The 24,922-nt window shown below is 44.2% G+C and overlaps 1 protein-coding gene across 1 annotated transcript in view; it reads left to right on the top strand.

Moving 5' to 3' along the window:
- Window positions 1-24,922, top strand: part of PLCH2 (phospholipase C eta 2) — a 152,531-nt gene that overhangs the window by 905 nt on the left and 126,704 nt on the right. The window lies entirely within an intron of this gene.

Genomic DNA, 24,922 nt, shown 5'->3' with positions numbered 1-24,922 from the left:
GTTGTGGTGCTCAATGTCCTTTCCTATCAATCTATCTAGCAGTGGTACTGAGCTAGCTGACAGGACCCTTTGAAATAGCATTCCAGGATCAGATTCTATTTTGAAACCTTTTACTTACTACACACCTCACAAGAGCAACATGGTCCTGTTTGCATTACTCCCAGAAATGGAATCTGATAACAAGCTTTACTGATGTGAAGTAGGGTCGGGCCAAAGAGCTGGTGTTCGTCTGAGACTGGGATTCAGGGTTTGAGACTGAACGAGGGCTTGGATTTGATGGTGATGAAATCTCATGAGCTGCTGCAAGGATGCCCCCCCCAAATTACAGCAATCTACAAGAACAGCTGCTTTTGTGAGATTTTTGCCATTTTGGGCTGGATTCAATCTGAACAGACTCCTTCCTGGCTTGGATCCTCAGCCAAAAGCACTGGGGCAGGATTGGATTCGTGGAAGTACATTTGAAATAACCCCAGTGATTTGGGTCCTGTCTTTAGCAGGAGATAAATACATAACTGGTCTCTTCCATTATGGGTAAAATTGTCACCTCTGGTGGATCTGCATCATGCACTCCACTCAGTCTTATACATGTAGCTTCCATTTTTATCCAGCTATGGTGGTTGATGCAATATATTTCTCTTCCAACAGAGAAAGACATCGGGGAGGAAGGATGGTCTATCGAGTAGAGCATGAGTCTGGGTCTTGGCACACCTGGATTCAATTCCCAATTCCTGACTTAGGGCAAGTCTCTTAGTTTAGCCTGAGCCTCGGTTCCCCATCTATCAGATGGGATGTAGCCTGATCAATGATTACACTTATCAGATCATTATCGAGGTGCAACATGCACTTGTCACACGTGACAGGTTCTTTTTTCAGGTGGCTACTTAGAGTTAATGGAGAAGATGAAATTTGGTGAGACACATACACAAACTTTGAGCTTTACTTCATACAGACAAATATAATTGAAATAATAAAAAACAATATACATAAATATAAGAATAAGAAGTACAGTAATATGGTTTCCAGCATTGTTTATATTTGTAATCTTGCATTGTGTATACTTACAACTTTATGGAGATCATTGGAAACAAAGACAGTATGAAAAGTAAGTGGAACTCATCAGCAGGGAAGTCCTGTTTTGGTTTACACTGTTTCAGGGAGCCAATGAATTAAAAAATAGGAACTAGATTTATCCCCCTTCTTTGATCAATTTCCATGCATGCAATAAGATTAATACCTGCCCCTTAACCATATGTGGCATTCCAGCTTTCCATAGCTATGCCTTTAATCATGAATATCGCTAAAATATATCACACATTTCTGAATAATTCCTATACATTATTATGGTCTAACTACCTAGTTACAGCCTAGTAACCGGATTTCTCCCCCCTCCGCTCCCCTCCCCAAACTCCCTTCTTGCAGAATTCTGCAGCGTACTGCACTTTCTGTGGTTACTTGTTTGTCTCGAAATGAGAGTGCAGAATTTGTAATCTGGGGTTATCTTCTTGGGCCTACCAGCTTTTAACCCTAAACTTCAGCCTTTAGCATGACTACTCCCACAAGGCTTCACACTAATAGCACAGGTCTTTAACTGCAGCAAAGCCTAATAATCCAATTATTTGTTCTCCTACTTGCTGTTACCGCTTTGATACCTTCCATTAAGCATGCTTAACAAAGAAATTATATTTTACCCAAAATTATAAACCCTCCAAGGTCAGGTCAGAATCATTGGTCAACAGGGGATGATGCCTCCCTACTACATAGTGGAGTTTTGAGATGACAAAACCCATTAATGGCTGGAAGCTGCACTGTTACTATGGTGAGGAGGACCTAGATAAGTTGATTTATAAACTAGGTTTGGTGGGTTCTTATGGGTGAGTCTACTGCACTATTTGTTCTTGCAGGGTCTTAGTAGGATCAGTGTCTAAAGAGGAAACATTCTAATTTATGATGGGGAGGAACATTTCTGATAGTCCATCTGTGGAGGAGGTTTGTGCTAGTCACTTTTTGGTGTGAAAAGTGAAGAAATGACAAAATCCCACTTGAAGAAGTAGGCGCGGCCCTCCCTGAGCTGCTTGCATGAGGGGTGTAGAAGTGAGATAAACAATAAGTCTGATACATCCAAGAGCCTATTACACTTGCCAACGGTCAGTGAATTAATTAAGGTGGAGGAATTTATTTTTATCTTTAGGAAACATTTGGGCCTAATTCTCTGTGACCTTTCACTTTGTGTGGTCATTTGTAGCTGTAAACCAGTGTTCTCAAACTTTTGTACTGGTGACCACTTTCATATAGCAAGCCTCTGAGTGTGACCCCCCCCCTTATAAATTAAAAACACTTTGTTAGAAATTTGACACCATTATAAATGCTGGAGGCAAAGTGGGGTTTGGGGTGGAGGCTGACAGCTCACGACCCCCCATGTAATAACCTCATGACCCCCTGAGGGGTCCCGACCCCCAGTTTGAGAACCCCTGCTGTAAACAGTGGTTTTAAAAAGTTACCTGATGTGAGTTCTCCACTCACAGCAAGTGATAGCATTTTCACACCCACTTTGCACAGACATAACAGCTGACACAAAGTGCAAAGGAGCAGAGAATGGGGGCCCAGATAGGTAGCTACATACTGTAAATGTGTAAAAAAAATTATTCTGTCCAAATCTGAATTACATGGTTGGCCCTGCTGTTGCATCATGAGTGGGGTTAGTAGCACCACCTAATATTAAGGTTGCCTGACACTTCCCAGTGTAAGACCCTGTTTTGAGTTGCTTATAACTTTGCCAAACTTTAACAGTTCGGGCTGAAATTTTCCATGGAGGGTGTCTGCCTCAGGAGGATTTTGAAATTTGTAGCCAGAATGGTTCAGTTGTTTATGACAATGAGGCTAAGGAAAAATATGTTGCTTTGCAATTCAATAAATAATTAAATAAAGCAGGTAACCTTTCCTTTGTAAAGCTCTAGAGCCTCGATGCTTTCAAACAGGGACTGGAAATTTGGCAGGCGGGTGCCTTTATATCAGGGATGTGCTTTTTGCCTTCCCGGTGAAAATCTGCCCACGTTTGAGCATGTTGTAAACACAGCTGCTGGAACTAGGAGTGCTGGGGGTGTGCCTGCATCCCCTGGCTTGAAGCGGTTTCCATCATATACAGGGTTCGCAGTTTGGTTCAATGGCTCTCAGCACCCCCACTGTACAAATTGTTCCAGCTCCCTTGGTTCTAAGTAAGGCTATGATTTGGTCACGGAGATTGCGGAAGTCACGGATTCTGTGACTTCAACCCACAGCAGCTGGGAGCTGCAGACTACCCCCACCTCTCCTGGTGGCCAGAAACTTCAGGGTACCCCTGCTGCCTGGAGTGGTGCAGTCCCTTACAGCTCCCCAGCCACCGTGGGTGCGGGGGAAATCCCCTGGAGCTCCCCAGTCCCCATAGCTGCTGGGAACCCCCAGAGCGCCCCAGCCCCACAGGCGTGGTCCCTCCCAGCTCCCAGCCACGGGGCAGGGACTGCAGCTCCCTGCCACATCAGGGCAGGGTGCTGGCAGGGCCGCCCAGAGCGGGGGGCAAGTGGGGCAATTTGCCCCGGGCCCCACAGGGGCCCCCACGAGAGTTTTTCAGGGCCTCTGGAGCAGGGTCCTTTACTCGCTCCGGGGACCCCGGAAAACTCTCACAGGGCCCGGGCCCCTGGAGCTTCTTCCACTCCAGGTCTTCGGCGGCGGGGGGTCCTTCCGCTCCGGGATCCACCACCTAAGTGCCCCAAAGACCTGCGGCGTGAGGGTTCTTCTGCCCCGGGACCCGCCGCTGAAGTGCTGGGTCTTCGGCGGCAATTCGGCGGTGGGGGCCCCCACCGCTGAAGACCCCAGGCCCCCTGAATCCTCTGGGCGGCCCTGGGTGCTGGACCCTCTTCCCTCCCCCTTTTTGTCATGGACAATTTTAGTAAAAGTCAGGGACAGGTCACGGCTTCCCTGAATTTTTGTGAATTGCCCGTGACCTGTCCCTGACTTTTACTAAAAAGTCCATAACAAAATCATAGGCTTAGTTATAAGCCTTGGAAGAATCTCAGTTTGCACATGTTCAACAGAGACCTAGATGTTAGAAACTAAAATCTCTGAAATGCCAGAATTAAGATTGTCTGAGCAAACTTAATTCACACCTCTTGTGTGCATGCGTTATGATAGTCTTTAATTATATGATCCCATACTATTTTGTCCACTGCCTCAGTCAGTGCACAGAATGGACCTGCTCTGGGAATGAATCAGGACTGTGTAGTTAAGGAGACTGTTGTGTGCAGGACCCCAGCTTTGTTTCTTGTAGAAGTCGGAGGAAGTGGTATGTCGCAGGGACTGCAGGAGGAGAAAGGATAGTCTCATGGCTAAGGCAGCTGAATGGAGAACAGGATTCTATCCCTGCCTCTGTCACAGTGTTCCTGTATGATGCTGGGCAAACTGCTTCAACCAGACTTTTCACAGGGGGCCACTAACTGTGTTCCTCATTTTCTGGGTGTGTGACTTGTGGTCTGATTGCCGAGTACTCACAGCTGCAAGTGAAGGCCGTGGGAGCTGTGCTTGGAACAAATAAAGTGCTGTATAATGGTAAGGACTCTGAAAAATCAGGTCTCAATTGGACACCTAAAGGACTCTCTGTGCCACAGATCCCCATCTGTAAAATAGCACCCCCTTACCTCACCGGGGTGCTGGGAAGGGAAGTTAATGTTTATGAAGCACTGAGACATCATAGTGCTGAGTGCCATAGAAAAGCCATTGAGGACCTTTGTAACGCTTCGTAGTACGGTTTAAACAGTGTGCAGTAAATAAGGCATAAGGCCCCACATTGAACAAAAAGGAGAAAACAAAATATTACAAAATATTAAGTGAGCACCATCCATTCTGTGCACTGAATGAGGCAGGAGGCCTGGAAAAAATAGTACATGATCCTGTAGTTAGACTGTATCGTAATTCATATGCACAAGAGGGTTGAATTAAGATTACGCAGACAACCTTATTTCTGACATTCCCTAACTTTACAGGGCTTGACTTTGCAAGCTTAATATTCTTTTAACATAACTGTTTTGTGTATAACATCTATGGAAGATAGCTACTATAATTTGTAGTCTAAAATTTGTAGAACTGTTAAAAAAGGAGAAAGCACAAGTTAATACCAAAAGCACAACAAATTGGTGTGTTTCTCATTTAATGACATCCCTAAACAGCATATAAGGGATAATTCTCAGAATCTCGACCCTTTGTGGGCCTCTGGGAGATAATTTAACATAAATCTACATTTCTACACACATTAGCTGTACTATTTACACTCCACTCCCTGCTTTAAACATATTATCAGTATATTTATTGCCTCAAAAAAAGCTGACTTTCCTTATTAATAATACATGTATTGAATCAAGCAGTTTGCCAGGCAATGGATAAGGAGATAAAATGCAATTTTGAAAGATTATATATCCTGCATTATGGAGGAACGAAATAGGGGGGAAATTACTTTATTCATAAAACAACAAAGTGGGGAGAGGGCTGAGGGAAACAGTGTTGAGAAAGAGGGAGGAGGAGCCCTCTGAATACATTACACTGAATTTATTAAAGAGAAACACAGCTAAGCCAGATTACCTGGGTGAATTTCATCCCTATTCAGAGGGGATAATACATCACATAATTCCCCGCTTAAGTTTGGCGTGGGATAGCTCAGTGGTTTGAGCATTGGCCTGCTAAAGCCAGGGTTGTGAGTTGAATCCTTGAGGGGGCCACTTAGGGATCTGGGATAAAATCAGTACTTGGTCCTGCTAGTGAAGGCAGGGGGCTGGACTCAATGACCTTTCAGGGTCCCTTCCAGTTCTAGGAGATAGGTATATCTCCATATATTTAAGCCTGCAAAATAGGTTTTAAGTGGTGCCTACAACTGGTGCTTGTCTTTGTTCACTGGGGTGATTTGAAAATTTGTATAACTGAGCTCAGAACTTGGCCTTTGGACTCTACCTGGATGTCAGTGGCTCTGCAACAGCTAGAGTTCATGAATCAAAGTTAGTAAAAAATTCTAGCTGAGATGAACTTCTTCTTGTGCTGTTTTTTTCTTTTGTTATTGTTGTGAGCAAATTGGACTTTGTTTGTAGAGAACAGTGAACTATAACTATAACCATACAGCAATCGAATACACATGAATGCTGCTCATTCAAGATTTTTACCCTTTATAGGGGAGTCTGATTTTTAAAGATGATTGACAGCAAAACTTCACCGTCTGTGTTATATAGCATCCCATAAGCTAAGCAAATAGCCTGCAAATAATTATTTCTTCAGATTTAGCCTCCTTTTATCTTCACAGATTGCAATGCTGTTAAATGTATTTCTCTGTCCAGTTTAATCAACAAATATCTTTTCTGATTTTCTTCTCCAGGGTTTGGTCACAGATACTTTACATTCCTGCTGGGTTGCTTAATTTTGATTGGCCAGATAAGTCAATGTGTACTGCTCCCTGATTGGATGAGCAGGCAAGCACTTCCAGCACAGATTCTCATATGTATAAATTCCATGTTTGGTTTCTGTGAATGTTCACATATGTAAGCTTGAAATTCGCTTTCTGACTACTTTTATTGCGTGAATATATATGGGAAACATGCACAAAATGGGTATGAGCATCGCAAAGCGAACTCTTGTCAAAAAGGATATTTGCCTTATTCTCTCCCAGATCTATCGGTAATCAGGACTTAGCTGGGGAGATCATTGTGTGACTGCTTGATTCATTGCACATAAACCGCTGGATTAGATGAAGGAAGAATCAGACATTCAGGGCAAACTATCTTTTCTCCCTTTGGTTTGTTTAATTTGGGCCATTTAAGTAGAAGTCTTTAGCACTGGAAGGAAAGGAAATGATAAATGTCCTGCTTTTGAGAGGAGGAATGTACTGTCACTCATAATAATGTACAGTAGCTGCTGGGAATCTTTGTCTAGCTTTAGGACTGTAAATCAGGATTTCTCAGTGGAGAAATTTTACTGTCTTTGGTGTAAATCAAGATCAGTCATTATCTTTAGTAGGATATGAAAGAATAGGAGAGGTCCTTGTTGCTGTGATATATGCACCATTTCCTTCCAGGAGCTTTAAAACCCTCTAGCTATTCTTCTCAGACCTCTTAAACTGTAACTAAATGAATTGAATAATGCAACTCTTAGCTCTTTACATTTAAAAAGATTTTTAGATCCCAAAGGATTTTAGACTCCGTTAGGCCATGCAAACCCTTTATGGTTAGTATGTTCCCTGAGACTGAGTGGTGGGGAATAGGATACAAGCTTCCCAGGAAACTGACATTCTGGACAAATTTCTTCTGAGATTAGATCACATCACGGCCCTTGAGCTAAGCTCAGGGATCTGATTCTGATCTCACTCTTCTTTATAACAAGGGAGTTACTCCAGAATTACTGATGTAAATGACAGAGAATCATGCCCCAAGCACTGAATGATGAGGATGGGTCGACCTCAAAGAATGTGGAGGTTTGTTTCAAATCCCAGAGTCTGAATAATTGCCCAGATTTCTCTGGATCTCTTTGGTCTTGAATTCAGGTCACAACTCCCATAAGAGGATCCTGAGGCTCTCAGGGGATTTCTGGCAACTACAAGTTACAGGCCAGTTGGCAGTACTGGAAAAATAGCCTCTTTCATGAGAGTTTAGCATTTCCACTTCCTATACCAGCCCAAGCCAGCTAGTGCAGAGACCACACAGAGATTTTTCCAAGTTTACTCAACTTTTTAAAACATCAGGAAGAGTTAGGTACACGTTCTGGGGAAGGTTCAAGATCAATTTTGATTGTGTCCCAGCCAGTCTTCCCATTGCTAATTAACAATCCCCAGCTCTGGTTTTCCGGTCTAATGAGGAAAAGGATCCACATCCAGGGGAAGTTCTTTCAGGGAAATCAACTGGTAAAGCGAGTATAAGAGTTTATGAGAGTCAGAGTCATTTCATGTGATGGGTGGAGTCTTTAACATTCAGTCAGCAGCTTGAGATATAAAACAGAGATGGCTGGAGAACGTTCTATTATTAGAGCCCTGCGCGGATACAAAATTGGTATCTGCATCTGATCCGCGATCCACAAACATGGTCCGTGGATATCCACATCCATCCGTGATCTCCAAACACGGTCCATGGATATAAAGCACATATCCGCAGATTTGCAGGGCTCTATTTATCAGGGCCCAAGACCTTGTGTTCCAAAATGGACCTTGATCTGATAAAGGACGTCTGCTCAACTTACCGCCTCCTGTTTCAGGGCCGTGCTCAGATGTTGCTCAGAAGTTAAACAATTGACCCATCAGCTCACTTGCTGGTTTCCTTATTTCCATTCGTATATTTGAGCTTGCGGAGAGCTCCTTGTGAGTCTTTCTGTCCATTCTAAGATGCTGTCGGAGTCATTGTGGGAGAGTAAAGTTTACCTTCGGTTCCAGTCTCTGGTTACATGTTTCAGAGCTTGCTGTTCCTCAGCCATTCAGACCTGTTTCAAACGAAACATCAAATAACATTACCACAGCTCCCACTGGCTTCAATGGAAGACGAGGGTGCTCAGCACCTCAAAGGATTAGGACCTAACAGATGGCGTGCTATATCCTCCTTTACAAGAAACGCACTCTTGGCTGATTTCAGTTGCCTTTTTTATATGCACATATTAAATTTCTTATAGTTACAACTTGCCTGTGGTGGTGTTCTCAGCTCAGAGACCATGGGGATGGGCGTGCTATATGTGCTTCCTCTATCTATTCTATTCACCTGTTGCCTATAGTTTTATGTGTAGATTGTAAGTTCTTCAAGGCAGAGACTGTTTGTTTCTACAGTGCCTACCACCATGGGGCCGGAGCCCCTAGGCATTACCATGCTACACATCCACACAGCTAAAACATGTGTCCAGCCTCTCATTATCTCACACCTCAACTACTGCACCATCCTTCTGTCTGGCCTTGACAAATGCAATCTTGCCCTGTTCAGGTCATTCAGAATGCTGCTGCAAAGATCATATCCATAGCTTATTGCTTTAACCATATCACCCTTCTCTTGATGGCTATACACTGTGTGGCTCCTCCTTCTCCATCACATCAGACACAAACTACGTGTCTTCCCGTTCAGGGCCCCTCTCAGTATATCTTCATCCCACCCATCATTTCTCATCTGTTATCGAGTTGTTGACCCTGCCTCCAATCAGCCAGTCATCCCAGCCTCCGTCGCCCACTTGTTACATTCTCAAACCCACACCGTTGTGCTGTCTCCCGTGCTCCCCTTCACGCTTAGAATGAGCTCCCAATAAGCATCTGCAGAGCTACTGCCTTGTCCGTTTTCACATCCCTCTTACAAGTCTCCTTTACTGTGATGCCGACAAAAAAAATGATAATGGTTAGGAACTGGTGTGATGAAACCACTGCCGTTCATACTGATCCATATTGCCTCATTGTTTCCTTGTGCTCCACCACCTCTGTCTGTTTGTCCACCTGTTTTCTCTTCTCTTACACTTAGATTGTAAGTTCTTTGTGGCAGGCACCATTGTTTGCTTTGTGTTTCTACCCTGCTTAGCACCACAGGATCCTTGTCCATGACTGGGGCTCTTAGGATACGTCTACATGGTTAGCAGAACCCCACGGCAGCGAGTCTCAGAGCCTACAGAATCAGGCTTGCAGGGCTCACACTACGGCACTAAAAATACCTGTGTAGATGTTTGGGCTCAGACTGGAGCTTGGGCTCTGAAGCCTAGGGAGGGGGTGGGCTTCAGGTTCTGAGCGCCAGTCTGAGCCCGAAGCTCCACACAGCTATTTTTATAACCTTAGCTTGAGCCCTGCAAGCCTGAATGTGTGGACCCAGGCTCTGATACTCACTGCCATGCATTTCTGGTTGCCATCTAGACATACCTTTAGGTTCCACTGCAATGCAAATAAATCAATAATAATACCAGAACAGGTATACAGAATGATGGAATTCATCACTTGTGGACTTGTACCTTTATGAGTCAAGTTTTGGCTGGGGAATAATATATAATGAAATAGTGAATGAAACTGTGTTTTGTGCTTTGCTCCCATCTGAAACCATGAGCAAGGTTGTATTAGCAAGGGACAAATTTCTCCTTTGGCATTGAGCTTTTCCTCCTCTAGTGAAGGCTTCATGGAGCTTTCATATCCTACAGGCAATCAAGGAAAATCTCCAGCCCAGATTCCACATTGCTTCCTGCAGCCAATTAGCTGCAGGCCTCCTCTGAATTTTTGACCAATCTTCTATCACAAGGCACCATGCAGACAGCTATCCTGGGGAGTCTCAGTTCTCTCTGGACTGCAGATGAATGAATGAGTACAGATGAAATAAAAACCAACTGGGACCTTCATCAAAAACTCAGACTAAGCCTGAACAGATAGTAGATGTTCTGTCACTTTGTTAGGCTTTTGCCTCCAGGTTCTGGCTGAGATGGGAAGTGTAGGTAGAAATGAGAAATGCTGTTTTCATGTATTTCTGCTCTAGACACAAGCAGGAAGGTGCGGAAAACTTAGGCTCCCAGGAGTAGAGCTGAGCAAAGGTTTTTGCCTGAATCTTTTTTTCAGGGAAAAATGCAGATTTGGTAACACCAGAACATTTCACAAATCCGTATCTGTTTTGCCAAATAGTTTCAGTTAAAAAAGAAAAGGAAAACAAACAAATTCTGACAAAGTGGAAATGTTTCATTGTTTGACATTTTCAAAATGAAATGTGATTTTTTGGTTTAAAATTACTCTTCATTTCAGAATTTCATTTGATTTTGTACAAAACGAATCCAAAACACTTTAAAATGGTCGTCGGAATCTAAATGAAACATTTCATTTGAACTGAAACCATTCTTTTCTTCAACTTTTCGATTTGCCAGAAAATTTGGCTCAACCCAGAACTCTTTTTTAAAGTTCGTTTTTGGAATTTCCATCAAACTAAAGACTCCATTATTCACACAGCTCTGCCCATGAGCCTTTCATGTCTGGATAGTTCATAGAAGCATCCAGACCTCTGGATGCTGACCTGAACCAGATCTCTGACCCTTTTGAGGCTTCCCATAAATCACAGATGATTGGGCTGTAAGGGACCCCTTTGATAACTTGCTAGATTTACAGGATTGAACCAGATGATCTGGAAAGTCCTGTCGAATTGCATCACCAAGGAGTCTGAATTATTCACCATAGCTACATCTGTCTGGCCCACAGGATTGACTTGTATTGATAAAGAGCAAGATGCTGGCTGCCAAGTCGGGGTTGCGATACAACACCTAGGCTTTGAGAGTTCATTTCTGGTATAAATATCATGGGCTGAATCTGTGCTGACTCTAGTTCAGGGGTTCTCAAACTGGGGGTCATGACCCCTCAGGGAGTCATGAGGTTATTACATGGAGGGTCACGAGCTGTCAGCCTCCACCCCAAACCCTGCTTCTCCTCCAGCTTTTATAATAGAGTTAAGTATAAAAAATGTGTTTTTAATTTATAAGGAGGGTTGCACTCAGAAGCTTGCTGTGTGAAAGGGGTCGCCAATGCAAAAGTTTGAGAACCACCACTATAGCTGGCTTACACAGGGTGTGCATCAGCACTGAATTTGGCTGTGCTACGGTTGTTGTTTCTTTATTATTTCACTATTTTTATTTGTTGCTGGTGGCAGGGAGCTGTTTTGCAAAATGAATGTTGATAATTTTCTCTTGGCTTTGCAGAGCTTTGTGCTAATAAAAGAGGAATCAGTAGTAAATTAAAAACCCAACTGGAGTGAACAGGAAAATGTTTTATGAGCAATAATTCCATTTCTAGTTATTGCAATGAGAAGACAGTCCCTTGGGTAGCCCCTGACTGACATCCTTGGGAGGCAGTTTGGTCTAGTCAGGAGACTAGATTAGTTCTAATCCTGTCTTTGCCATTAAGCTGCCCTGTTACCTTAAACAAGTCACTTTGCCTCTCTGTGCCTGTTTCCCATCCTGCCCTTTGTTGTCTATTTAGACTGTAAGATGCTTGGGTCAGGGATGTCCTATTATTTGTAATGCAATGAGCCCTGACCTCATTTGAGTCTCAGTGCTATGGTAATATGAGTATATGATCATAATAAATGTGCTAAGTATTGTGAGGGCATTGAAACTACTCACATGCATAGTGAACAGGAGTACTTGTGGCACCTTAGAGACTAACAGATTTATTTCAGCATAAGCTTTCGTGGGCCACAGCTCACTTCTTCGGATGCATAGTGTTAAGCATATGCGTAAGTGCTTTGCTGGATTGAGGACAGAATGCTCAGGACCTTATGTGATTGAGCCCTAAAATAGTGAAGCCAATCTCAGGGGTCAGGAAGGAATTTGTCTTTTCCCAGTTATAACATAGCAATGTGCATGAGTGGGTGTGGTCTTGGTTTCCTTGGAAGCATCAAGCATAGGCCAGATACAGAAAACAGACTTGATCCAAGGCTCAAGTTCCTGCTGAACAGAAAGACACCATTGCCTGTGGTTTCTAAGCAGATACATCCAGTGTGGATGAAAGGTCCTGGGTCGACAGACCTAGAGACTGAGGGTTTGGCTACACTGCAGTTGGAGGGGTGATTGCAGTTCAGGGAGGCATACTCACACTAGCTTTATCTAGCTAGTGAGGTTATGGCAGCACGGACCCCGGTGCCAGCTAGCTGTATGAGCACATGCCCAGGGTTCCAAGCAGGGGTGAGCCCTGGTGTGTGTCACCGGAGTGCTACATCTTATTACAGATGGAGAAATGGAGGCCCAGAGAAGACGAGTGAAATGGCTGAGTTCACCTTGCAAGGTGAGTGCCAGCTCTGGAAATAAAACGCCCACTCTCCTGCTCTAACCACTAGGTAACACAAAGTGTATAAACCATCTGATGGGACTTCAGAGGTCTTGTCTTTTAGTGGGGGACATTTTGAATGCCAAGGAAAGACTTTAGAAGACTCTGATATAGGCCTCTCTGTCTGCCATCAGATGGGCTATAAATCAAGAGTGAGTAATACAATCAGTGCTGCCCTTTGAGCCTGTATTTTATAGCCTTGTGAATGAACACAGTGGAGGAGGGATGAGCACAGAATCACAGAGAAAGCGAGTGTAACTGATGCTTATGACAGAATCTAGTGGAGGGTTATTAATATGAGGAATCAGGCAGTGCATAAAGCTGTGAAATGGGCTATTTATAGAGTCAGTTTAGTCTTGATGGGCCTGTCGAACATGATTAATGTGAACAAGAATGCTGTCCATGCTGAACCTGGCTACATGCTGCAGATCTACCCAGAGGAGTTTTATAAAATAAAGGATTTTTTTTAAAAGGTTAATCATCGACAAAAATGCCAGATTCTGAAGAAAGTTACCAGATATGAGTAAAACCTTAATTACATCAAATGCAGAAACCCTTGAAAAGGTTTAACAGGCACTTAAAAGTCTTCATTCAGACTCAAGGTTCTGTCTAGAGGGAATCCACTCACACACATAGGTGCACCCTTGAGACGGGACGGACACTCCATATATGCTTAGAGCATGGGCTTCTGTTTCTGGCTTTGCTATTGACTACACATGTGACCCTGGGCACATCGCTATGAGGATGATACCCTCACTTGGGGTAATTCATATTTGTAAAGTGTGTTCAGGTCCTTGAAGGAAAAGTGCCAAGTAATATTACTTTTAGTAGAGCTGGGAGAGTGCATATTTGCACAATTAATGCCAGAAGATGCCACAATTAATGCCATCTACATCTACTATGGAAAAGGATTAAGCAAATTCAGAATAAGGCGCTCTTACTCCAGAATAACAGCTTCCACACATGGAGTTAATCAGGAATAGTTAATCCACTTTAAATTCATACCCTCCCTTATTCCAGATTAATTTTCATGTACAGACAAGCCCTAGGTACATGACAAGAGATAACCATCAGGCGGGGGAGCACAAGGTGACAGTGAGATGACGGTGATTAGTGTCAGGCATCAGTCACAGCATGCCAGATGACCAGTTATTGTCAAGCATTGGTTGGCTGACCACATTACACCACTTTGACATCAGCGGGGTGGGGGAGAGGAGGATGTGTTTGTTGTTCCTTTAGTAAATCAGCAGCTAGCAGTAGTTGTTCCCTTTAAATATGCCAAACTCAGCACTTTTGTTGCTCTTAGTTTCAAAGGAGTTTTGATTTTGAAATAATTGGTGCTTGTGGAGGTGGGATTGCAGCACAGGAATACCCAGATTTCAGCATGTTCTGGTTGAATTATCAGCTTGTTACAGGTTAATATTATGGGATGTCTTGATTTTTCGTGTGCTTACAGCTTTGATTTTCAGAGAGAATTTCTTTACAAGGATTTTCTTGTCACCATTGTTGCTGTTTGTACTTGCTTTACTCTGAGTTGATTAAAGCAGGGAGAAAGGAGTTTGCTTCCTAGCTCAACCGACTCACATGGCTTTGAATTAAGTTGGCTTACCCGAGACTGCTTTATAGCGTACAAGCCCCCTTATCAAACATTTCTCCTGCTCTGCTCTTTGCAAAGGTCCTTTGAAAGGCTCGCAGTGAGCAGTCGAAAAAATCAAGGTGATTATTTTTGGAGGCTAGGTTGCCACACAGAATCAGTGCACAACTGTTCTCTTTTCCCCTTTCCCCCATGGCATCTTATCAACTGATGATTTGTTAGTACCCAAGAACACACACACATTGCACTGTACTTGTGGCCTGAAGTTCAAAGAGGTGTGCACATTTCTCTCCTTCATTTTTACATACATAAATAAACGTTTCAGAGCGAATTTCCGTGCAGCAAGTACCATTCTTGTGTTTGCTTGTGAAGAATGGGAGATGAGTTTGTAGTTACCAAAGTCTGCATTCTTCCCTGCATTAACCGCTGCAGGGAGCCAGGAGCTCCTCCCCGCACAGCTCTCCTTTAGCAAGGAGAAAGCTTTAACATAGGCAGGCTCAAGTCCCTGTGGCCATTGCTCTTGAGACACCTGGATTGGATTCCTTGGGCCCATCTCTGTCTCCCTAGGCCAGCAGGAGATACAAGTGCCATGGAAACAACATTTCAGCTTCTAGAGAGGAGGCTGCAAGGAGAGAGAGAGCGCTCCCGCTCACTGGGGGAGACTAGCCCTCAGCCCTGCCCCATCTGCCCCCCGCAGGCTAGCACCCCCCTGCCCCAGTCCCAGAGCGCCAGGGGAGCGGGCGGTGCACAGCTGCAGCCCCCCCAGTCCCGGGATGGGGGAGCTGGGGTGGAGCATGGGCAGGGCCATGCCTGGTATTTGGGGAGGCACAGCCTATGCTACCCGCTGCCCTGGGAGAGTGTGCCGGCTGCAATAAGAAAGGGAGAGCTCTCTGCTCCGGGAGAATGTGAGAGAGAGCGCGCTCCCTGCCCTGGGAAAGGTGCAGGCTGCAAGGAGAGAAAGCTGTCCTTGCCTGGAGAGAGCATGAGAGCTGCAATCAGTGTTGGCATGTGCAAATCTAATGATTCCATCTGATGGGGAGCAACGTAAGCCTGTGACCGGACGTGCTGGAACCAAGGAAGTTCAGCAATTCTGTAAAATCTGGATCTCTGCTAAGTGTTATTCCCAAGGAGCCTACTTTCACAGCTCAGCCAGCAATGGCTCTCTCCAAGCTGCAACTAGCTGCTTATCTTTTGCTCCCGCAGCCCAGAGGGGAATGTCTGCCTGACAGCTAAGCTTCAAACTGAAGGGGTTATTGGGGGACCTTGCAAAAAATAGGAAGACTTTTCCCTTAAGAGCCCAGAAGCAATTGTTTTCCCTCCTCTGTGAATACTCTAACTACTGCATCCCAGCCTCATAAATATTCTGCAGTGAGCTTTATTGACTTGCAGCCATTGAGACAGTGGTGGGACTTGAACTCGCAAATGTCAGATGCGGAGGGCTACTGCTTTATTTGTTATCGGTTTGAGCTACAGTGGGAAGAACCAGAATTCACCTTTTCTACCACATCCATCATATCTCATATAATTTTGTTAACATTTCCGCTTTGGGAATACAATAGATGATTGCTGCTAAAGGCAGGATAAAGTACAGTTGTATCCTTAAGCCAAATTATTACAAAAAGACCTGTGATCGATTCCCAAGAGCCGCAGATTCTGGGTTCTCAAAAGTGTAATATTTTTGTGATAAAGAAATAAATAAGAAATTGATGGATAGCTGGTTTTCAAAAGCGTTTGATCAAAATGTTAAAAAATGTTCCTCTCCGGGAGGACCTGCAGGTAATGCTCCCAGATGGAAATGGGCTTGTCTGGACATTTGTGCACAGCATGAAACCACCACTCAGTTCAGCCCAGGTGGCCATCAGCTCAGGAGACACGTGGGACCTGGAAAAGCAAGGAAATTGCAAGTGAGGCCGGAGGGGTTGTTGGCAGAGCCATGAGAAAGGTCAGTCCTAGCCATTTCCTGAGTCTAATCTCATGCTTTTTGGAGTCCAATGCTCCCAGCATCCTCTTCCTTATAACTCCCCAGTCCAGCACCCTGATCACAGCTATTGAATCCCTCCCAGTTCCTGGAGTAAAAAGTACCATGAAGTCCCACTCGGTTGACAGTCTCCCAAACACCCACATCAGACTGAGCAGGCTGTAGACGTCTTCCTGAGGCTCCTGCAGATTCTACTTGGCACAGGGCAGCCCTAAGCTTGGGAGGACCCTAAGGCCAGTTATGGGACAGCAGCCATGGAGGCAGGCAGGACTGAGGTGCATTTGTAGATCTGGGAACCCAGCAGAGCAGTGGGGTTTAGAGTAGAAGGACTGAGCTGTGCTAGCAGAAGTATCTGGAGGAAGCCAGCAGAGTGCCTGCCTGCACCATGGCCCGTTTAAGCTACTGCTATCAGTCATTCATGTTTATGAGCATGAGATTCACCCAATTAAAAAATATACAGCATATAAAAAAGCCATAAATTCTGCTCGATGGGCCTGTAACACAACCAGGTTCCAAAGCGATAAATCTAATGTGTTACGGTTGCCAAGAATGCAGGAAACTAGAACAGTGAACTGTCCATTAGTATTCAGTGAAAAATTATGAGCCATGAGAGGTAAACACTGAATCCATGATTTATACATATTCTGCATCTGAAGAAATGTGTTTGACACAGAAACTTCTAGGGAGTCTCAGGCCATTGATAATCGCCCTAACCAGGTCAGCAGTGATCAAGTGTTGTTTCATTGGGAAGTTGTTTTGTGGCTGGTGTGGCATGAACTGGGTGTTCCATGTGGACTGGTGTCCACTTTGCAATTGGTTTTCTTGCTGGCATACTCCGCAAGTGAGGCCCAGAAGAGAATGGCTATGGAGACTGAAATGACCAACTCCAATGGTGGTCCTTTGATAGCAGGCTGAGGTACACCAGCAGGGGCTAGTTGGCTGGGTAGCTTTTCCACTACACCAGTTCTATGGCAGAAGTCTTCAGCTCTGTTCCCTGGAGTTGGTTCAAGACTGTCACTTAGTTTTGGGAGGAAATTAAAAAAAAATTGCCTGTGGAATTATTATTTTTTGAAAAGCCATTTTCAGTTAAAACAAAAAAAAGGGGGGGGTTGGTTAAAATGATCATTTTTTGTAAGTCAGACATTTTTAGCAAAAACGGAATTGTTCTCCTAAAACTCTTTTGGATTTTGGAGGGATTTTTGGTTATAAAACCAGAAAATTTTGACCAAGAAAAAATCTTAAGTGGAAATATTCATTTTGGTTAAAAAAATGTTTTGCAAGAAAATTTTCAACCAGTGTACTATTCACAAGTGCTAAATTCACTTAAAATTAATGCATACAATTAATTTGCAGGGGCCTGAGGTCTCACAGTGGGTTGATAGTTTTATTTCAGAATATCATTGATTGCATTAATTAAATGTAGTGTTTCCCATGAGGCTAATAGAAAAATACTATCCCCAGAAGGAGACGAATGCAGATCTACACATTTCTCTGCACTTTTTAGAAGAGAGATCAGTACTGCTCTGTATCGGTTTGATGAATTGTTGGCTCATTAAGTAAAAATATTAATATTCATAGCTCCAAAGGGCTAATCTGAAGGAAAACGCCAGTATTTGAGCAGCAATACACCAAAAAAATCTGATGTGACATAAATCCACAAAAACAAGGAAGTCAGAGCAAAAGTTAAAAGCGCATTTCTTTTCTTCCTAAGACACCTGGATATGCCTTGGGTTTGCAGCCGATTACCTTAACAGCCCTTGCCACTGTCTCCTAATGATAGGTAAGGTCTCACTCGTTTTCCATCGGAGCACAGGAACTGGTCAAATACATGCTCTGTCTATCCTTGACTCCAACTGTGGCCAGTTCTCGATGCTCCAGTCCAGAGAGAGTTGTAATAACATGCCTTTGGAGCAAGTTTCTCTCTACCCCTGGGAAGCCAGGTTGGCTAGTGCTTTGCACCAGGAGAGTTTATGAATTTAGTCCCTAATCCAAACCCACTAAAATCTATGGGAGTCTCTCTGTTGGAACAGGCCTGCATATCCTAGCCAGGCTAACTGGGGGTGATGGGGTTCTTTTATCATTTATATAAATGTCTAATCCCTATATAAAATCCTGCCATGCTTTTTACCTCTTTCCCTCAGGAACTGGAGACCCCAGCAGTATTGGGGGTGGGAAGGAGCAGGGATATTTTAACGTGTAGCATTCAAATTAAGAAAAGGGGGGACTTGGGAAGCCAGGCTCCTGGGGAGACTTCCTGCAATCTCGTGGAGATTGGCATAAGAACGAGGATGAATTCTTCACATGCATTAGCTTAGCAACATGCATTTAAATACATGCATTAGAGTAGGAACAAGAATCAATTCTTCACATGTATCCATAGCATCCACGGGAAAAGGTCACCATGTGGGACCGCTCTGTTGTTTGCCATGGCTGTATGTGCACAGGAGCACACAATATTACAGAGTCAGAGTGTGAAATCCATTCCACCTGGTTTTATTAGTCCTCATGTGGAGTTCTGGTAAAAGGCATGGAGAACAGAGCCATATGCTGCCCTTGATCCAAATGTGCCGCCTCTGCTGACATCGCAGAGAGCCATCTGGGCAGAATGAGGGCTGGTCATGGCCCTTGCTAGGCTGAAAGGATCCAAGTTAGTTAACATCTCCACACTCCTGTCCCGGCTTATCGTGGTCACAAGTGTCAGTGTGCTTGGTCCGCTCATTCTTTTCGCCTGTCTCCAAAGTGCCACATGGTTTGGTACCATTCAGCCTGCCTGCAGAGGACCCAGATAGGAGATGCTGAAGGTCAGGCCTGAGAAGCAATTTGACACCAAACATCTTAATGAAAAATGATTCTTTCTCGTTACTTAGATAGTTAATGATGGGCCGAGCTTTGTGGTCCCAGTGAATGGGTGTCCGTGGCACAGAGAGGGAAAAATTAGTCTTGCGGGTAATGTTTTGGCAAAGGAGACCTTGGTTCAGTTCCTGGCTCTGCCACAGGCTCCCTGGGTCACCTTGGACAAGTCACTTGGTTGTCTCTGAGCCTCAGTTCCCGGTTTGTAAAATGGGGATAATGCTATTCCTGCACCCTGTGTCTGTCGGGTCTATTGGGAGAGGGACTGCCTCACACTGTGTCTCTGTACAGCAGCTAGCAAGGTTTCGATCTCAGCTGTGCCCTCCAGGCACTACTGTAACACCCGTCATATGCAGTGTGGTCCCGGGCACCGTTTGGTACCCTGGCTGGGAGTCTCAGCAGGGAGGCCCAGGATTTATTGACAGTTCAAGGCACATGAAGATTTGAACCACTGGAAGGAATGAGCTTGGCAGGAGGCCAGTGTGTGGGGAAGCCAGTGGTGATGCACACATTGTACTCGTTGCATGGATGAACAGAGGACTTAATTTTCCAGGACTCTGCACCTTGCACCTTTCACAAGGAGCAAAGTGACATTCTTGTTATTGAAATGGACAGATTTCTTGTAAAAGTGGTTAACAAAATTAAGGGATCTTTCTATCTCTGGAAAGCTTTTACATCAAATTTCAGCCTGGAAAAATGTTTGAGATTTTACGAATCTTTGAAAATAAAGTGTTCTAGTGGGAACATGAACAAACTCTCAAGCAGGTGCTAACACAACACTGCAATAAATAAATAGATCCTGCAATACATCATTTCCCCCCAAGTATTCTCTCAGAATAAGAGGTAGTTGCCAGTTAAAAGTTTGTATAAGAAATAATGTTTTAGCAAACCCACAGGTCGATCCATTGCTTTGCCGTATGTCTTAATCACCTTGAAGAAATGCTGGTAATTACACAGGACAAGTCGGCTCCTCGGCTAGCGTAAAACGGCATGGTGCCATTGACTTTAATAGAGCCAGGCTGATTTTCACCACATGATGATCTGAATCTCTGTTCTCTCAGATTAAAATTTCAGCTGGACTGTGTTTTTTAAGGAGGAAAATGGTGACTTCCTACTCAAGCCGGTCCTCCATCTTCATCAACCCACAAAGGACTGTAGAAATTGGATATGACCTTTTAGGGCAGCTAGCTCCATTCAAGGTGTTCCAGGAGAATGTATTATCCAAGACACAGAGCAGATGGTTTAAAACAAACAGCAGAGAAACCAGCTGCACCCAAAAGAGAATGATCCCTTTTAGGGCTTGAAATCAATGTCAGACTTCAGAGTGAGCCTTTTCCAGTGGTGTGTGAACTGCCCCCTGCTGCTAGAACTCCAGACACATGGGAGTTTTGTCTCATTAGGATTCGATCTGTCTCTGCATCCATGTTAGGTTTCTCTGTAACAGCCATCACTGTAATACCAAGGCCCCGATTCAGCAAAGCACATGCTTAACTTTGTGCATAAATCCCAGTGTCACTGGGACTTGAGCACATGCTGACGTTCTTTGCTGAATAGGGATGAACTCTCCCGTGTCTTCGTCTGGTGCATTAACCACCAGACCATTCCTCCTTCCTAGACGGTCAATAGAAACAAACTTTGTTAGAGGGAAGTAGATCACACACACCTAATGTTGCGGATCTAACGCAGCAGGTGAGACTGGCAGGAGGGAGGGAGAGCATCTGGATGGCTGCAATATAGCATAATGCAGCCAAACTCTTGTGGTTTCCCTTTTATACTGGAATATTTTAATTACTTCCTATTAAAGGTCCAAAGCTAAATTAAAAGTCAGGAAGGAATTCACCCTGGTTTTGTGTTTAGTGTAGAAGGCAGATTTGCTGCCTGTGTCAATTGTTGGTGAAGCTTTGGGAGCATCTCTCAGCATCCTGGTTTGTGCTGATCGTTCTGTCCTGAGACACATATTGCATTTTTGTTTATGTCTGTCTCTGTAATTTAATAGAAGGTTCTGCTTCAAATATTTCACAGGAGCCATATCAAGAGGATGCAGTTCCCTGCAGAGCAAGTACCTTAGCTGGAAACTAAAAGTGCTAATTAGGTTCAGTAATATGGTTCAAACAGACACAATGGCTACAGATCCACCCTGTATATATGGATTTTATGGATAGCACAGACACTTTCATTTGCTTTGATGTTGCTTTTTGTAATCCTGTATGAATCACTCTGTTCATTCTAAACACCTGAAAACATTTTGGAAGTTTAGCTGTTAGACATCAAGGAGATGTACTCTATGTGTAGTTTGATTTGGATGGTTTACCCTTCATAATTTCTAGGAAATGAAGATTCACCAGGGCAAGTTGTGCCAGGGGGCAAGGGGGCGTGTTTAGTGAAATGTTTAGGATCAGGGTTTCAGAACTCCTGGATTTTATTCCTACCTACCTCTGCACCCCAGCACAAGTAGCTCTGCTGGAATTTACAGAGCAGCCCAAGGGATTTAGCTACCCATCTCCCATTGAAAGTCAGTTTGATTCTTTGAAAATTCCAGACGAGTCTGCATGTTCAAACTTGGGTGCCTTCAGTTTACCACTTAAATCCATAGTCAGGCATCTAAATAAATGGGCTGATTTTTAGAAGTGTAGAGGTCAGCACACTCATTTCCTATTGACTTATTCACGGCCAAAATATGGATGTAGGTGCCTAACATTAGGAAAATACTTAGCTACATCGTGTTCTTTTTTTTTTTTAACCTGTACTTGAGTTCATTAGATGAAGGATGGTAGAGAAAAGTGTTATAACCTGTGTTTGTGATATCATAAAGTAAACCAAGCTATTTCTCACAAGTGGTGAAAATGGCTTTGCACCAAAATAAACAAACAAAATGCATGTTTCCAATACCGGCCCCACATCCATCTGAGATTGGCTGTGCACCGCAATTAATTCTGCAAAGCAGATTCCTGAAAAACGACCCCATCCCTTTGTAAGGTACCTGCTTGCGTTCTGTCTCACTTGATCCTTAACTAGGAGACAGAGACCTGTAAATCTCGTGGATTCAGGAGTGCTGCTGAGATGCTCCAGTGAATCTGTAATCTGCAGTGACAAGGTTGAGATGAAGCCGAGATGGCGGTGTCCTGCCAGAGGCCGGGGCGGCCTCTGAACCCCGAGTGATACTGTGGTTAAAGGAAAATTGCTTTCCCTCCCGGCCTGAAGATTGGAGCCATCAGTAGCTGCGCTCAGATTTAATCATAACTCCCTGAGATGGATTGAGGTGGTCAGGGGTGTTTCTCAATTCTTGATTTTTATCAAGGGGATGAAATAGATTGTTTTGTGGAGATAGAAAACCTAGGCCTGGATTTTTAGCACTTTGTGAACCAAACAGTTGCTTATCTAGGCTGCAGAGTGAGGGAACGTGCTGTGTCTGTCAGAACTGATGCTTCAGCACAACATTTAGGGCCTGATCCAAAGCCCTTCGAATCAGTCAGAGCCTTTCCATTAATTTCAGTGGCTGTTGGATGGGCCCTTTAGAGCTGGGTGGCCAACCTGAGCCTGAGAAGGAGCCAGAATTTACCAATGTACATTCCCAAAGAGCCACAGTAATACATCAGCAGCCCCCGCATCAGCTCCCAGCGCCTCCCACCTACCAGTAGCCCCACCAATCAGCGCCTCCCCCTCCCTCCCCGCACCTCATGATCAGCTGTTTTGTGGTGTGCATGAGTATGAGTATGTATGAGTACTCAGCACCTTGCAGACTCTGGCCTTAAGTTAAGAAGCCCTATTGGTCTGAAACAGCAATGGACCCATCTCCAGGATCCAGAAGATATATAAAAATCTTCCTTTCATGTCAGCATGGGCTTCCCTTGAGGATGCATTTTTGGCTGTTATTTTGGGAAGGGATTAGTTGATTATCATTAATCATAATACAGGCAGTGTATGTTGCTGGCAATTGCCATCCAAGGACTGCAAAGCACTTTACAAGTGTGAATTAAACCTCACAGCATAGTGAGGTAGGGAAACATTATTATCCCCATTTTACATATGGGGAAACTGAGGCACAGAGCAGTGCAATGAATTGCTCAAGGTTACACAGCAGTTAGTGTCAGAGCTGGGATTAGAAGCCAAGAGTCCTTTTTCCTGGCTCCCTGTTCAATCATATCTTGATGCCCAGCCACAATTAGTGAGCATGATGAATTAACAACGGACTCTTTCCTAGGAGTAATAATTAGATCTTTGTAACATCTGGGGCCTTTATGTCTTGCATCTGAAATGTCTGTACAATGTTATTCTGTGTTTTATCCCCAAAGTCTCTGCTCACTGCCAAACTTCTGGACTTTGTGTATCCCATTTCCAAGATGGGTTAATGCAAAGAAAGACAATGCAGAGAGGAATTTGTGATCATCTGCAGCGAACAAGGCACACACACATACAATAGAATTGCTGGCAAGGAAGCAGTTTCCTTAGAGAGATCCAAGGTACAGGCATTAGCTGACAGTAAAATCATGACAAACAACATCCCACAGTGAACCTTTCATCATAAGTCTCTGAATCACCTCACCCCTCACTGAAATGTGGCCACCTGTGGGGTGGAACTGAGCTGGTGCATTGCACTTAGGAGCTTCCTTGCCCTTTGGGCAGCCGCTTGTACCTTTGCTAAGGGAGCGTAGCGTGGGCGTAAGGTGCTACTAGTGGGGCAAAGGAGTTGAGAGTTCTGGTTTGGTAGCACTTTATATGACAACATAAGGTACAAGGCAGGGGAGAATCCAGCCACTGATGTTCAGCAGCACACAGCAATGCTACGCAGCAGCAGAAACACTGAATTCAGTTGAAGCTGCACAGGAAGCGAGTACAGTTTGGAATGTGGGCAGGACTAGCAACCCTGCTCTTGTTCAGTGTGTCTTGGGTTCTTTAATGGGCACATTTGGTCAGGAAGGTTTCAGTTGCTAACACCAGGCTGGGCCTCGTGTTCAGTGCTGAGTTATAGAGAAGAACTATACAAACACTTGCCCCACGGCTGGAGCTCTCTGGACTTAGAGGGTCCCCCATCCAAGTGCTGATCCAGCCCAACTCTGTTTAATATGTAACAGCTGAGTTGAACACGGGCCAAGGCTCCGGCCCATAGAGCACAAGCCAAAGTAGATCCCTTGTAACAAAGCCTCCAACCCTAATCTGATGTCTCGGCACTACGAGGGTCATCTCATGCTGGAGATGTTGTTTGGATTATGCATCATCTAATGGCTGCCTTTGTACAAGGTGGCACCGAGGCCTTGTTAAAAATTGACACACATGCTGCAACCTTTCAGAAGTGCTGTGCCGAGTCTTCATTTATTCACTCTGATTTAAGGTTTCGTGTGCCAGTAATACATTTCAACATTTTTAGAAGGTTTCTTTCTATGAGTCTATAATATAGAACTAAACTATTATTGTATGTAAAGTAAATAAGGTTTTTAAAATGTTTAAGAAGCTTCATTTAAAATTAAATTAAATTGCAGAGGCCCCAGACCGGTGGCCAGGACCTGGGCAGTGTGAGTGCCACTGAAAAGCAGCTCGCGTGCCGCCTTTGGCTTGCATGCCATAGGTTGCCTACCCCGTTTTAGAGTGTCTGATTGACAGGTTTTCAGTATGCACCTGGGAGTGGACATGCCAAAGAGCCAATCTGAATATCAGATGGGAGCATTTAACAGGACAGGCTGTCGTTATAAAACTGTTATGGCAG

Source organism: Mauremys mutica, chromosome 21 (assembly GCF_020497125.1).
Source record: "Mauremys mutica isolate MM-2020 ecotype Southern chromosome 21, ASM2049712v1, whole genome shotgun sequence".
NCBI lineage: Eukaryota > Metazoa > Chordata > Testudines > Geoemydidae > Mauremys > Mauremys mutica.
This window is presented reverse-complemented; position numbering and strand designations above follow the sequence as displayed.